A 15,142-nucleotide genomic window follows, 5' to 3' on the forward strand; every position below is an offset into this window, starting at 1 on the left:
TGTAAATTAAATTATGCAAATCCTCAAACAATCCATGTTAATTCTAGGTTGTGAGACATCAAAATTGTCAAGGGGGGTGAATACTTTTTTAATGGCTGCTAGATTCATATTCATTGCATCCCTAGGCATATACAGTACATAGCAGCCTGCTAAGAGGGGCAGTGGGGAGGAGAACGCTCCCCTCATAAATACAGCAGACCCATAACTAGGAGTCTACGCTATACTTTGATCGTTGCAGTAGGCCAAAGGACACAATATTTTTGATTGGAGAACGATCCTGTCCCTGTAAAATGCTGCCCAATAATTAGATAGTGACAGATCCACCTAGCTCTATATGTTTCGAGAAAACATTTTTTATCAGTTTTTGAAACACCACGGGCTTAAACTTCACTGTTGACCACATAGGACTGTGTGGTTACACTAAGTGTCAAACACTATTAAAGGATAACTGTCATATTATTATTTTTTTGCTAAAGTGTAGGGCAAGTGATAGGTAACAATTTTGCAATAGACTTTATTTAGCCAAAACGTTTATTTTCGGTAGAAAACTGGGGCTCAAATGGCCCTTAGCAGCAGTCTTCAAAAGAGCGTTGCTAAGGGCCACCTGTCTCCGATTAGAAAAGACGGGCTGTGCAGCCAGACGCTGTCGCTGTGCCCAGAAGGCTGGGCACAGGAGTCTTAGGAGTTAAAATTACATTTATATTCCCCCTTTCTATGCAATCTAATGCTCCGTTACATCCACTGACCTGCGATCCCTGTGATAATAATTCATGAAGCAGCAGCCGACTTACTGTGCACAGTGCTTCTACTTCCGGTGGCTGATTCATAAATTATTATCACAGGGATCTCAGGTCAGTGAATGTAACGGAGCATTAGATTGCATAGAAAGGGGGAATATAAATGTAATTTTAACTCCTAAGACTCCTGTGCCCAGCCTTCTGGGCACAGCGACAGCATCTGGCTGCACAGCCCGTCTTTTCTAATCGGAGACAGGTGGCCCTTAGCAACGCTCTTTTGAAGACTGCTGCTAAGGGCCATTTGAGCCCCAGTTTTCTACCGAAAATAAACGTTTTGGCTAAATAAAGTCTATTGCAAAATTGTTACCTATCACTTGCCCTACACTTTAGCAAAAAAATAATAATATGACAGTTATCCTTTAATAGTGTTTGTCACTTAGTGTAACCACACAGTCCTATGTGGTCAACAGTGAAGTTTAAGCCCGTGGTGTTTCAAAAACTGATAAAAAATGTTTTCTCAAAACATATAGAGCTAGGTGGATCTGTCACTATCTAATTATTGGGCAGCATTTTACAGGGACAGGATCGTTCTCCAATCAAAAATATTGTGTCCTTTGGCCTACTGCAACGATCAAAGTATAGCGTAGACTCCTAGTTATGGGTCTGCTGTATTTATGAGGGGAGCGTTCTCCTCCCCACTGCCCCTCTTAGCAGGCTGCTATGTACTGTATATGCCTAGGGATGCAATGAATATGAATCTAGCAGCCATCAAAAAAGTATTCACCCCCCTTGACAATTTTGATGTCTCACAACCTAGAATTAACATGGATTGTTTGAGGATTTGCATAATTTAATTTACAGAACATGCCCACAACTTTTGAAGATGTTTTTTTTTCATTATTATTGTGAAGCAAACAACAAATAGGATAAAATAACTTAAAAAGTCCATGTGCATAACTATTCACCCCCCTAAAGCTCTACAAAAAAAGAGCCATCTTTTGCGGCAATCACAGATCCAAGTCGCTTTTGATAAGTCTTTATGAGCTTGCCACATCTTACCACTGGGATTATTGCCCATTCCTCCTTGCAAAACTGCTCCAGCTCCTTCACGTTGGATGTTTGTGCTTGTGAACAGCAATCTTTAAGTCTGACCACAGATTTTCTATTGGATTGAGATCTGGGCTTTGACTAGGCCATTCCAACACATTTACATGTTTCCCCTTAAACCACTCAAGTGTTGCTTTAGCATTGTGTTTGGGGTCATTGTCCTGCTGGAAGGGGAACTCCTAAGACTCCTGTGCCCAGCCTTCTGTCTCCCAGGGAAGCACGGGAGGCAGAAGCATAGTGACGGGCTGTCTTTTCTAATCGGAGGCGGATGGCCCTTAGCCTTTCTACCAAAAATAAACGTTTTGGCTAAATAAAGTTTATTGCAAAATTGTTACCCATCACTTGCCCTACACTTCAGCAAATAAATAAATAAAAATATGACAGTTATCCTTTAATGTTTTTTCTGCATAGCAAATATGTAATGCACTGATACTTCAGCTATTGTAACTTTCCTGATAATTTGAAACATATTTACCTAGACTGACTGTTGAGATATTTATAATGAATGTGTCATTAAATAAGGTTTTAAGATTTTTGGTGATCTTTTTGAAGGGTGTCTGTCAGCAGATTTTTACCTATGAAACTGGCTGACCTGTTGCATGTGTGCTTGGACATCTGTGTTGGTCACACGTTCATAAGTGCCCACATTGCTGAGAACAATTATGTTGCCGTTACACCTAGAGGCTCCACTATCTCTCTGTAATTGCAGCGCCCCCTGCACTTTGATGGACAAGGCCAGGCAGTGAACACATCATTGTGCCTGGCCCTGTTAATTAAAGTACAGAGGGCGCATCAGTTTCAGAAAGAGCAGATCCTCTAGGTGTATCAGTAGCATCCCAGTTGCTTCTAGAGGCTCATTTGCATATATTAAAACATAATTATTCTCAGCAATGTGGACACATATGAACATGGGACCAACACAGATGCCTTCAGCTGCCAGGAGCACATGTAACACGTCAGTCAGTGTCATAGGTACCAATCTACTGACAGATGCCCTTTAATAATCCATTCCATGCCACTCTGTATCTATATCTGAATAATCTGAATAAATCCTCATACTGACCACTAAGCCTAATAAATATGCTACAAATTCCTGTTCTATACAGATCACTTTTCAGCAGTTATATGTATCTCATTATAATCAAAGGTTAGGCTACTTTCACATCTGCGCTTTCCCTTTCCGCTATTGAGATCCGTCATAGGATCTCAATAGCAGAGGAAAACGCTTCAGTTTTGTCCCCATTCATTGTCAATGGGGACAAACCTGAACTGAAGGGAACAGAGTGCACCAGAATGCATTCCATTTCGTTTCATTGCGTTCCCATGATGCACACAAAAGCACTGCAAGGAGCAGTTTTCAGTTTGTCCTGGGATGTGGAGCAAGATGGATCCGTCCTGACTCACAATGTAAGTCAATGGAGACGGATCCGTTTTCTCTGACACAAAAGAAAACGGATCCGTCCCCCATTGACTTACAATGGTTTTAGTGCCAGATCTGTCATGGCTATTTTAGAGATAATACAACCGGATCCGTTCAGAACGGATGCAGCCGGTTATATTATCATGACGGATCCAGCAAAAATGCAGATGTGAAAGTAGCCTAAGAGTACAATGACATACACACTGTATATACACACCTAGCAAGACAAATGCTTACCTGACACCTATCTTTCCTGATCCTCCCTAACATGTGTATGCTCGGCCGTGCATGCATATGTAAAAATGGGGAAAGGTGATAATGCCACTGCCAGACTCCTCTGGCATTGGCTTATATGCCCGCTGACAAAAAAATTCACCAATTTAATCCAATCTGATCAATCTTTATCTCAGGGTGTCAAAATACACATTAGATGGTCAGCTGAACCAACCCAAATGATCGGGGTTGGCAGATACCCATCTCAAATGTATGGCCAGATTAACACAGGATCCACCACTTACAATAGGTGAACACAGCACGCCTTCTCCCCCTCCCTGTACAATGACCTCCGTATCATGTCTCCCCTAGAAATCAATTAACATCTTGTGTCCATGGTTTTTATGGTTCCTGTGGCTGCTGTAAACCATTTCTCTAAATGTTGTTAATAGCAGCTGAGGCAGGATGGCTGCCCGCGATAATGATGTTCAGGAAATAAAATGAAAAAATCTACAATCAAAAATAAAACAGATTGGAAAAAAGAAATAGGTTTCACTATATGGTTTTAATGAGTAGAAACAATATAGGCGATACATTCCCTTAAGCAACCTTGTAAGGGTTAAACAATGTTCTATCTGCTAAATGTGGCCCATAACCACATTCTTATATCAAATGAACTTAAATAATTGACTTTATCTCTAACGCGTAGTACAGCAAGAGAGAACTTCCCAGTGTTGTTACATTTATGATTTCTGCCTTGAAGCCACATTCTCCTGTGATTGTACAATAATGTTATTTCACATCTGATCATTATTGTACTTTAACATTGTTTTACCGCATCCAGATCATGAACAAACGGTACAATGGAGCATTATCTCCAATCATTGGAACCTATTTGTATGCAGTTTTCTATAATTCCACATAATTTAATTTTAGAATCTTCTTTCTCATCCATGATGAATCATAACGTTAGAGCTTTGCGAAATGAAAAGCTTCTGTTCAACGCATATGAAACTTACATAAACCAGTCCGTGGAAAGGGAGTGAGACAATCCTAATCAAGGCTGTGTATCACACAGGGTTACTAACTTTTATATTGTAGACATTCAACCCAGAGTGCAGAAGAATGCATAACCAATGGACTAAAAACAAAATAATTGGTCCTAATTCCATATAGAAATGTCTGGGTGATTGCCAACCGGTATAAGGGACGCTTTAACAATAGAGCAAATCATGCAGCTGCTTCTTCCTGTTCTCAAAGGCTCCCAAGGCTCTTCGTAATTATTCTCTTTTTTTATTTCTTATAATGTGAGATTCCGCCTCTCAGTGTTTCCACTCTGACATAATACATGAAGAAAGTAAAGGTTTATGTGCATTTTATGTAGGGGTATATGAATTACTGTATGGGGACTCTGAGTGCTGTATCCATGACTCATACACTGTATGGAATAATGGAGCTAAGAAATGAAGGCCATACCAGTGCCAGAGGTCTACACAATCACCCAACATCAGTGGTTGTTAGCATGTTCTATGCTTGTCCGCCATTAGCTTCCAGCCCACTCGCTTCTGATAAACCGCAACCTCGAGGTGAGCGAGAAAATGCAGCTGACAGCTGGGCTGATCGTACTATGTCAACTCAGCTAAACATATTAAAGTAGAGCTGTCTGGAAGTGGGGCTGTCAGTTACAACACAGCCCAGCTTTCACTTTAAATCAGGGAAAAGGGCTCATTACTTACACCAGCCCCTACTGTTCAGCCATCAATTCTGCTGTAGATATCAAGTCTGGTGGGTCTAGTGAGAGGACATCTCTGTCTCTGTTGTCCTCTTAATCCAGATAAGTGGGGGTATATTTATAACTTTGCAGTTCCATTATCCACACTGTTTCTGGCCACAATATTTTAGTGACTTCGTGTTCAGGTCTCAAAGGCTCTTTTTCTTTTATACCATGCCAGGTGGGATCAATATTTTAGTGGTTTTAACCACCAGGGCAATTGAGACACAGGATGCCCCAGCAATCTATCAGGTGCTCTTCTTTACAGTGGGCTGATATCCTGATATCACTATGGGGGGGATTTATCAAAACTGGTGTAAAGGAAATCTGGCTTAGTTGCCTATAGCAACTAATCAGATTCCACATTTCATTTTTCAGAGCTCCCTTGTAAAATGAAAGGATCAATCTGATTGGTTGCTATGGGCAAATAAACCAGTTTTCCTTTGCATCAGTTTCAATATATCTACCTCTATATGCCCGATCTTTGAGGGTTTATCAAGTAAAATATTTTAGCGTTTTATTTTTCAGGAAGTTACACTATTTCATTGTGAATGCACACCCAGCCATTCACTTTATCTGCCAAACAAGGAGGTTGTAATTTTGCATTGCTTTTACTGAGGTGAGGGATTTAGCTTTTTCCCCATTTTCAAATGTTGAAGGTGAGGGATTTAGCTCTTTCCCATTTTCAAATGTCCAAGGACATGAAAATGGTCTGGAAGAGGGTTACATACATATTGAATCTTTTCACTGGGACCACCACTGTGATAAAACAGCCTCTGCTCAGTTTTTCTAGATACAGTGGTGCTTGAAAGCAGGGCCGGACTGGCCTACCGGGATACCGGGAAATTTCCCGGTGGGCCGCCGGCCCTGGGGCCGCTTTAAGATGTGCCTGCACTTTTTCTGCGGCCGGCGGGCCGAATCCGAAAGCTAGCCTCAGTCTGATGCATTGTAGTGGTGGCCGCACTGGCAGGTGGGTGGAGCTGAGCCGGCCAGCACAGCAGGCCGGCCTCCGTGGGAGCGGCACTGCTCCCTCCGACCACCTGGTGTCGCTGTGAGCGGCAGCCCGTGATCCTCCTGGCCCGGCCTGGCTGGCTGTCCTGACTGTGTGTGGCCGCCCCTCTCTTCCTAAGTGGCCTCAGGCTCCCGCCGCCTTACCAGATTCAAATATGCCGGGCCCAGGCCGCAGACCGGAAGCAGAGCCCGACCCCTGTGTATGCCGTCGCCGCCGATGTAAACAGCCCTGGGGGTAAGAAGGGGCCAGGCTGTGCCCACATGTGACTGTGCAGGCTGTCAGGGTTATGTAGTGTATATTATTTACATACAGTCTTATAATTTATAAGACTGTATGTAAATAATATACACTACATAACCCTGACAGCCTGCACAGTCACATGTGGGCACAGCCCTGGCATCCAATACATGTCACAGAGAGCTATACTGTGCAGTATAGCTTATAATGCACAGTATAGCTCTCTGTGATATGTATTGGATGCCAGGGCTGTGCCCACATGTGACTGTGCAGGCTGTCAGGGTTATGTAGTGTATATTAGTGTACATACAGTCTCCAGTTTGCAGGAGACTGTATCAGCTGGGCAGATCCGCTTCTAAGATCTGGGCTCCATGGGCCCTCTGTGGCCCTCACATGCTTCTTTATGCATCACAGCAAGGAGATTGGGGCAGTTGACAGCAGGGCTCTGGCTGGAGGTAGCACTTTGTGAAAGGTTGTCACACAGGTTGTCAGGGGCTGGGAGTGGAGAACATCTTGGTGTGTAACCTGGTGTCACTGTGCTGTACAAAGGATCTGCTGGGCATGGTGCCTCCACAGAGGGCAGGGAATCAGATTGACTGAGGAGGGCTTGTACTTTGGAGAAGAATATGTGGCTTTATGTGACAGAGCAGATGAATCGCACAGAAGAGTGTGTGGATGAGGATACGTCGTGTCTCCAGGAGCTCTGCCCCTGACATCTCCAAGTGACAGACACTGCTGGACCCCCCTGGCACCCTGCACACAATATAAATGCACAGTATAGCTTTCCCTGATATGTATTGGATGCCAGGGCCATGCCCACATGTGGCAAGTGGCGGTGCATTATACACAGCAGCACGGTGTCCGGTACTCACACAAAGACGTGGTAGACAAATGCCCAGCCCCGGGGTCTCTCCAGCACGTTGCACAGGTAGTTATGCAGCCTCCGGTACTTCACGTTCCTCCGGCAGCTCTGGCTGCTGTTGTACGACAGCGGCTTCCCCAATAAGCTCATGCAAGCTCCCTGCTTCCCCCGGCGGCTCTCCTGCAAGCCCCCTCCGGTCCCACACCGCTGCCCCTGCCAGTGTCACTGGTGCCCAGGAAAAGCAGCCCGTCCCCTCTACTGGAGTTTAACAGCACCCTGTTGCCCCGACCCGTAGTAACGGTCCCTGCCCCTACCTTTACCTCCAGAGCTGCTTTTTATCCAGAGCCTCCCACATCACCTCCACTATGGTTGCGGGACATGGCATCACCGGCGTGGGCACAGAGGGCTCCGGGTGCATGCACAGAGCAGACCTGGGGACAGGGTGGCAGCGCTTCCTGGCTTCAGACTGTCAGATCTGATCACAAGTTGGCACCAGCCATACATACAGGAAGGCTCTGTGTGCAGGGTGCCAGGGGGGTCCAGCAGTGTCTGTCACTTGGAGATGTCAGGGGCAGAGCTCCTGGAGACACGACGTATCCTCATCCACACACTCTTCTGTGCGATTCCTCTGCTCTGTCACATGAAGCCACATATTCTTCTCCAAAGTACAAGCCCTCCTCAGTCCATCTGATTCCCTGCCCTCTGTGGAGGCACCATGCCCAGCAGATCCTTGGTACAGCACAGTGACACCAGGTTAGGCCTCTTTCACACTTGCGTTGTTGGGATCCGGCATGCACTTCCGTTGCCGGAGGTGCCTGCCGGATCCGTAACAACGCAAGTGTACTGAAAGCATTTGAAGACGGAACCGTCTTCCAAATGCTTTCAGTGTTACTATGGCACCCAGGACGCTATTAAAGTCCTGGTTGCCATAGTAGGAGCGGGGAGCGGGGGAGCGGTATACTTACAGTCCGTGCGGCTCCCCGGGCGCTCCAGAATGACGTCAGAGCGCCCCATGCGCATGGATGACGTGATCCATGTGATCACGTGATCCATGCGCTTGGGGCGCCCTGACGTCACTCTGGAGCGCCCGGGGAGCCGCACGGACGGTAAGTATGCTGCTCCCCCGCTCCCCGCTACACTTTACCATGGCTGTCAGGACTTTAGCGTCCCGGTAGCCATGGTAACTATTCAGAAAAAGCTAAACGTCGGGTCCGGCAATGCGCCGAAACGACGTTTAGCTTAAGGCCGGATCCGGATCAATGCCTTTCAATGGGCATTGATCCCGGATCCGGCCTTGCGGCAAGTCTTCAGGATTTTTGGCCGGAGCAAAAAGCGCAGCATGCTGCGGTATTTTCTCCGGCCAAAAAACGTTCCGTACCGGAACTGAAGACATCCTGATGCATCCTGAACGGATTACTCTCCATTCAGAATGCATTAGGATAATCCTGATCAGTATTCTTCCGGCATAGAGTCCCGACGACGGAACTCTATGCCGGAAGACAATAACGCAAGTGTGAAAGGGCCCTTACACACCAAGATGTTCTCCCCTCCCAGCCCCTGACAACCTGTGTGACAACCTTTCACAAAGTGCTACCTCCAGCCAGAGCCCTGCTGTCAACTGCCCCAATCATCTCCTTGCTGTGATGCATAAAGAAGCATGTGAGGGCTACAGAGGGCCCATGGAGCCCATATCCTAGAAGCTGATCTGCCCAGCTGATGCCACTCCTGGAGAGTCCCTTGCTGCTCTCTGTACAGGAGGGGACAGTGATCACACAGCTCTCTGCATCCAGCAGGCTGCTCAGCCTCCACACAGGCAGCTCCCAGCAGTCTACTGTGCCTTCATACATAGAAGCCTGGAGGTCACTTCCAGGCAGCTGAAACTCCATGCATGATGGTCAGAGTGGCTGTGAGAAGCTTGGAGCCCACCACCTCCAGGCAGCTGCACTTCAACAACTTTTCCAGGAGAATCCAGCAACTCTGTGACAGCAGGAAGGGGTTGCCAGTCACTCATTTGTCCCTGTGCAGCCTGCAGCTCCAGTCCTTCTCCTGGTGCTGCTGCTGACATACATTCAAGGGGGACAGAAGGGGAAGGGGGGGTAAGGAAGAGGGGGAAGGCCAGGTACTTACAGGAGGACTATATCTGAGTATAAATTAAAGGGGTTGTCCGGGTTCAGAGCTGAACCCGGACGTCCCTCCATTTTCCCCCCGGCAGCCCCCCTGCAGTTCATGCTCCGATGCTCTCCTTTGCCCTGCGCTAAATCGCGCAGGGCAAAGGCATTTTTTGAAGATCTGGTGACGTACCGGGGCTCTCCATGGGGCTGCCAGGAAGCCCAGTGACGTCACCGTCACTGATGGCCGGGATTTAGCGCTGCCCTAGCCAGTAAAACGGTAATATGAACAATGGGGTTCTACAAAAGAGCTATCGTGGGGCAAAGTTCATATTCGTGTTTACACACGTGTTTACAATAAATGCTTTCCCCTTTTATAAACAAGTAAATAATGACGTAACGCTTTGGGGCTGGTATGCAACTTTTTCCAGGGCTGGTTTTTATCCCCAGTCCGGCCCTGCTTGAAAGGCTGTGAACCTTCAGATTTTCCTATATTTCTGCATATTTTTATGTAAAACTACATCTGATTTTCACACAAAAGTAAAGATAACCAAATCAAAAATTACTGAAAATTCTTAGTCCTGGTAATTTATGCCTTGAGGACAATTATCCAATATCACATGTCCATGAGTGGCAAAAGGATGCAAACCTTTAGAATAATTTGAAGGTGAAATTAGTGTCAAGTGTTTTCACTTCAATTGGATGACAATGAGGTGTCAGTGGACAGTCTGTTTTATTTAAATAACAGGGATCTATCAAAGTCTGATCTTCACAGAACATATTTATGGAAGTGTATTGTGGCATGAACAAAGAAGATTTCTCAGGAAATCAGAAGAGGAACTGTTGATGCTCATCCACCTGGAAAAGGTTACAAAACCATCTCTAAATAGTTTGGATTCCACCAATCCACAGTTAGATTATGTACAAATGGAGAAAATTCAAGACTAATATAACCCTCCCCAAGAGTGGTCGACCAACAAAAATCACACCAAAGGCAAAGCATGTAATATACAGTCTGTGAGGTCACAGAGAAGCCAAAAGCAACCTCTAAGCAACTAAAATCCTCTGTCACAGCAGATAATGTTAATGTTCATGAGTCCACCATCAGGTAGAGACCAACAATGGTGTACATGGCAGGATTGCAAGGAGAAAGCAGCTGCTCTCCAAAAAGAACATCGCTGACTATCTGCAGATCACCTGGACAAGCCAAAGGGCTAATAGAACAATGTTTTGTGGATGGATGAGACCAAAGTAGAACTTTTTGGTTTAAATTAGAAGGATAATGCTTGAAGAAAGGAAAACACTGCAGTCCAGCATAAAAACCTCACCCTACCTGTGAAACATGGTTGTGGTAGCATCACTGTTTTGACCTGCTTAGTTGCATCTGGGCCAGGACGTCTTGCCATTATTGATGAAACAATAAATTCAGAATTAAGCCAGCAAATTCTAAAGTAATACGTCAGGTCATCTGTCCGTGAGCTTAATCTCAAGAGAACATTGGTAATGCAGCAAGACAGCAACCCTAAGCACACAAGCCATTCTACCAAAGGTTAAAAAATAATTAAGCTAAAGCCTTAAAGCGAACCTGTCACCTGGAATTGGGCAATAGAACTGATGACATGGGCTGCTAGATCGGCGCTAGCAAATCCGCAATATCCGGTCCCCATAGCTGTGTTTTTATTGTGTAAAAAAAAAAACAATGTTATAGATATGCAAATAAACCTGAGAGGAGTCCTGTCCCTGAGATGAATCGAGCGTGAAGGAGCCCAGCACCGCCCCGCATCCTCTGAATCTCATCCTTGCTCCCCGACGTCACGAAGCTAGAGCGCCGTAATCTCGCGATGCGACATAGTGTCGGCATAGTGTTCCTTCCCTGTGCTGGCATCAGCCTCAGGGAACGAACTGCGCATGCGCTAGCTCACGCATCGCGAGATTACGACGCTCTAGCTTTGTGATGTCGGGGAGCAAGGAGGAGATTCTGAGGGTGTGGGGCGGTGCTGGGCTCCTTCACGCTGGACTCATCTCAGGGACAGGACTCATCTCAGGTAATTTGCATATCTATAACATCGTTTTTATCCATCAAATCGGTTTTTTTAAACAATAAAAGCACACAGAGCTATGGGGACTGGGTATTGCGGATGTGCTAGCGCCAATCTAGCAGCCCATATCCTCAGATCAATTCCTAAAATCCAGGTGACAGGTTTCCTTTATTCCAATATAAATGTTGTGGAAGGACCTAAAACAAACAGATCATGGAAGTAAAACTCATCAAAATAACAGATTTCAAGCTGTTTTGTACAGAGGAATGGGCTGAAATTCCACCAAGAAGCTGTGCAGAACAAATCAACAATTACCAGAAACATTTAGTTACAGTTAATGCTGCACAAGGGGGGAGTCACATCAGATCCTAAAATCGTAGGGTTCACATACTTTTGACACTAACAGACATGTGATATTGCATTAATTAAATCAATACCCAAGTCTACTATTTGTGACTTATTTTCTTGATTTGGTTAACTTTGTCTACTTCTGGGACTTGTGTGAGAAATATAGAAATCCTGAAGTTTCAAGGGCCATAGATGATACTCCATCCAGGAGACCTTACTGATACCTATTACAGGGCTAATTACCTGCCAACTGAGAAACTATGCTTTAATGTCTAAATAAAACTATAATACATTAAACACAATCTTTATGAACCCAGTAATTGAGATCCAGAAGCAATAACTGAAAACCTTGTTGTCCAGTTTTTATGTTAACCATTGTCAAGGTCATATTTTTATCAGTGTAACTGAATTATAGGACTCTTGAAGTCATGGATAAACCAAGTAACCAATACTAGTACCAAGACATGGTATACCGCTGCACGGCACCAAGGCTGCCTTCAACACAGTTCACCATATGAAAAGATTAGGACTAGTTTGGTCTCTGGTCTGCCAATAAGATGTCATAAGGGACAGGAGGAGGCAAGAATGATAATAAAAAGGGGAATAATGAATGGGAAGAGAAGAAAGCCATTAATAAAGTCAAGTATAATATTAAATATAGTAAGTAATCTATTGAAAATGTTATAATAATTAATATCTCATCTTAGGTTATGTTCTATCAGGTTTCTGTCACTTTTTAGCAAGAATAGTATAGTCTGCAGCACAATTCTTGCCATTATACTGTACACCATTGTCTGTCAGGATTCATTGGGTTAGGACCGAAAACAGATCTGTAATGGCTCGACACCTGGGACCCCCACCGATCAGCTATGTGCACAGTAGCACCGCAGCCTTTTTGCTATTTCCCACAGGCAAGCGACATCGCAGCCCTGTTCACTTCAATACTGCCAGCGCCGCTGTCTTCTCAAACAGCTGATCGGCAGGGGTCCTGGGTGTCAGACCGCCGCCAATCAGATGCTGATGATCTATTCAAAGGATAGATCATCAGTAATAAAAAATTTAAAAAAAGTACAGAACCCTTTTTAGAATGAAAGTCATAATGCAAAGGTAAGCAGAGCATTAGATCTGCCAGTTTTAATATATAGGGAATTGATTGTCATAATGAATTCTGAATGTAGCAATAAATCATGTAATGTGCATAATGTGATACTCCATGTAAGAACGTGTGCATCCTGTATCATCAAGCACTCAAACACATGTAAAGTAGAACTTAATACAAAAAGGAAAATACTTACTGTCCCTTTTCACTGTAAGCATAAAGGGGGAAAAAGGAAAAATTATGAGTGAAAACAGTGCATTGACAAAATAAAGATAAAAAAGAAAAATGTACATTACTCACAATATCCTCTAAACTAGGGGTTGTGGCTCACCTCGTCATTCTGTGTGACCCCCAACCATGAAGTCACAAACATGCTTGTCTATGTCTGGTGGTTGCTTACATGTATGTGTCAGAGAGGAGTGGCATATATCGTGGAAGCAGAAGCAGATGCAGTACTGATGCAGTATGTGCCCATCTCTAGGATTTCTTATATAATGATTATTAATAGTGTTCAAAGCGGACTTCAGTCTGAAGTTTAGGAAAACTTTGATTCGCAATGAATGCACATTTCCTGGTGCGTCATGGTAACAAATAAGTATTTCCTAAAATGGCGGCTGCACGTGTTACAAAGTGAAAGAAAGAAGCCCGGGAAACCCTGTGCAGCAAGCCAATCTGCAGAAAGCCATCCCCTGTGATGTCACAACCCTATAAAACCCTCATCCCTTGTAGCCTCTTCAAGCGCTGATGCACTTGGGACAGTGTAACACCCCGGAGTGGTGTTACCACCCCTACACCCTGCTACTGTCTTTAATGGTCTAACCTAAATGCCATTTTATGTATTTCTGTCCAGGTCCTCTACAGTGTGCATTCCTAGTCTTGTTATGAAACTATTACATGTAATGTGCCTGGTCCACCAGCAGGTAGCAGTGCAAATGGCAGAGCTATAGTTAAAGAGAATGGAACTCACCATTCCATTCTCTCCCCTCTAGGCAGAAGTGGGCCAGTCCTGCTTCCTGCCGGAAGGGTGTGGCAGAAGTTTCCAGTTAGTTCTAGTCAGCATTGAGGAGAATGACTCCGGAAGATGACGTGGAGGCCTTCCTCACAGGGTGGGAGAATCTGCGGTCCGACCAGTAGGCTGAAGTGGTGGCCCCGTTCCTGGTGGGGGACGCACAGAAGGCCTACTTTGACCTCAGCCGCGAGGACGCCCATAGGAAGCTTAAAAGGTGAGGTCCTGGCCCGTATGGGAGTCAATACATATGTGCGGGCTCAGCGAGTGTACTAGTGGGCGTTTTAAGAATCTCGGCCCGCCAGATCACAGGCTTATGATCTGTTGCACCTTGTAAAGAAGTGGCTCCAGCCTGTTAGCAGGGGCGTATCTAAAGGCTCATGGGCCCTGGTGCAAGAGTTCAGCTTGGGCCCCCCTTGCCTCAGTGCTTTGTGGTCAGAGACAGGGAAGCACATAGCCCCTTCCCTCCAGCCAGTGGTGTAACTTGACCAGCATGCACTTTCTATAATACTGGGGTCTTTGGTCCCCCTCAGGCTCCTAGGCCCAGTAGGGAATGCTACCTCTGCACCCCCTATAGCTACACCTCTGACTGTTAGACTCCGGGAGTCTAGTGACCCTAGTGCATGGGTCACTAGTTTCTCAGGAAAATCCCTCTAAACCAAACGGTCTCCATCATCTGTATACATGGGGATATCCGAGAGTATCTGACGGCGATGGTTGTCAAGGCCATGCCGGACGGGGAGGTACAGCACGTGGTGGGAGTAGTAAATAATCTTCCGTACGGGGCTATTTTGGGAAGAGAGTTACCCATATTCTGGTCCTTATGGAAGGATGGAGCGCGATCTCTTGTGGAGAAAGACTCTACGGGGCCTGAACCTGAAGACCCCGATTCCGGGGTACCAGCCATAGGGGGTCCCCATCATAGGGCCAGAGTGTAACCCCGATAGGTTTTCCCTAGGGGTATTGGCCGGTGAGGCCGCAGAGTCCACATCTATCCCAGGACATGTTCGGGACCGCCTAACTCCAGGACCCTACTCTGGTACGGGCCAGAGAGAGAGTGACTGTAATCAATGGGGTAGCCCAACAACAGGGTGCAGAAGTGGTATTTTCCCACATGGCTGTTCCACAGGACTTATTGTACCGGGTGGATAAGATCCGGCAGGATGTAGTGGAGCAGTTAGTA

At 45.5% G+C, this 15,142-nt stretch overlaps 1 protein-coding gene across 1 annotated transcript in view; it reads right to left on the reverse strand.

Moving 5' to 3' along the window:
- Positions 1-15,142, reverse strand: part of RPH3A (rabphilin 3A) — a 278,685-nt gene that overhangs the window by 146,112 nt on the left and 117,431 nt on the right. The window lies entirely within an intron of this gene.

This window comes from Bufo bufo, chromosome 2, assembly GCF_905171765.1.
Source record: "Bufo bufo chromosome 2, aBufBuf1.1, whole genome shotgun sequence".
NCBI lineage: Eukaryota > Metazoa > Chordata > Amphibia > Anura > Bufonidae > Bufo > Bufo bufo.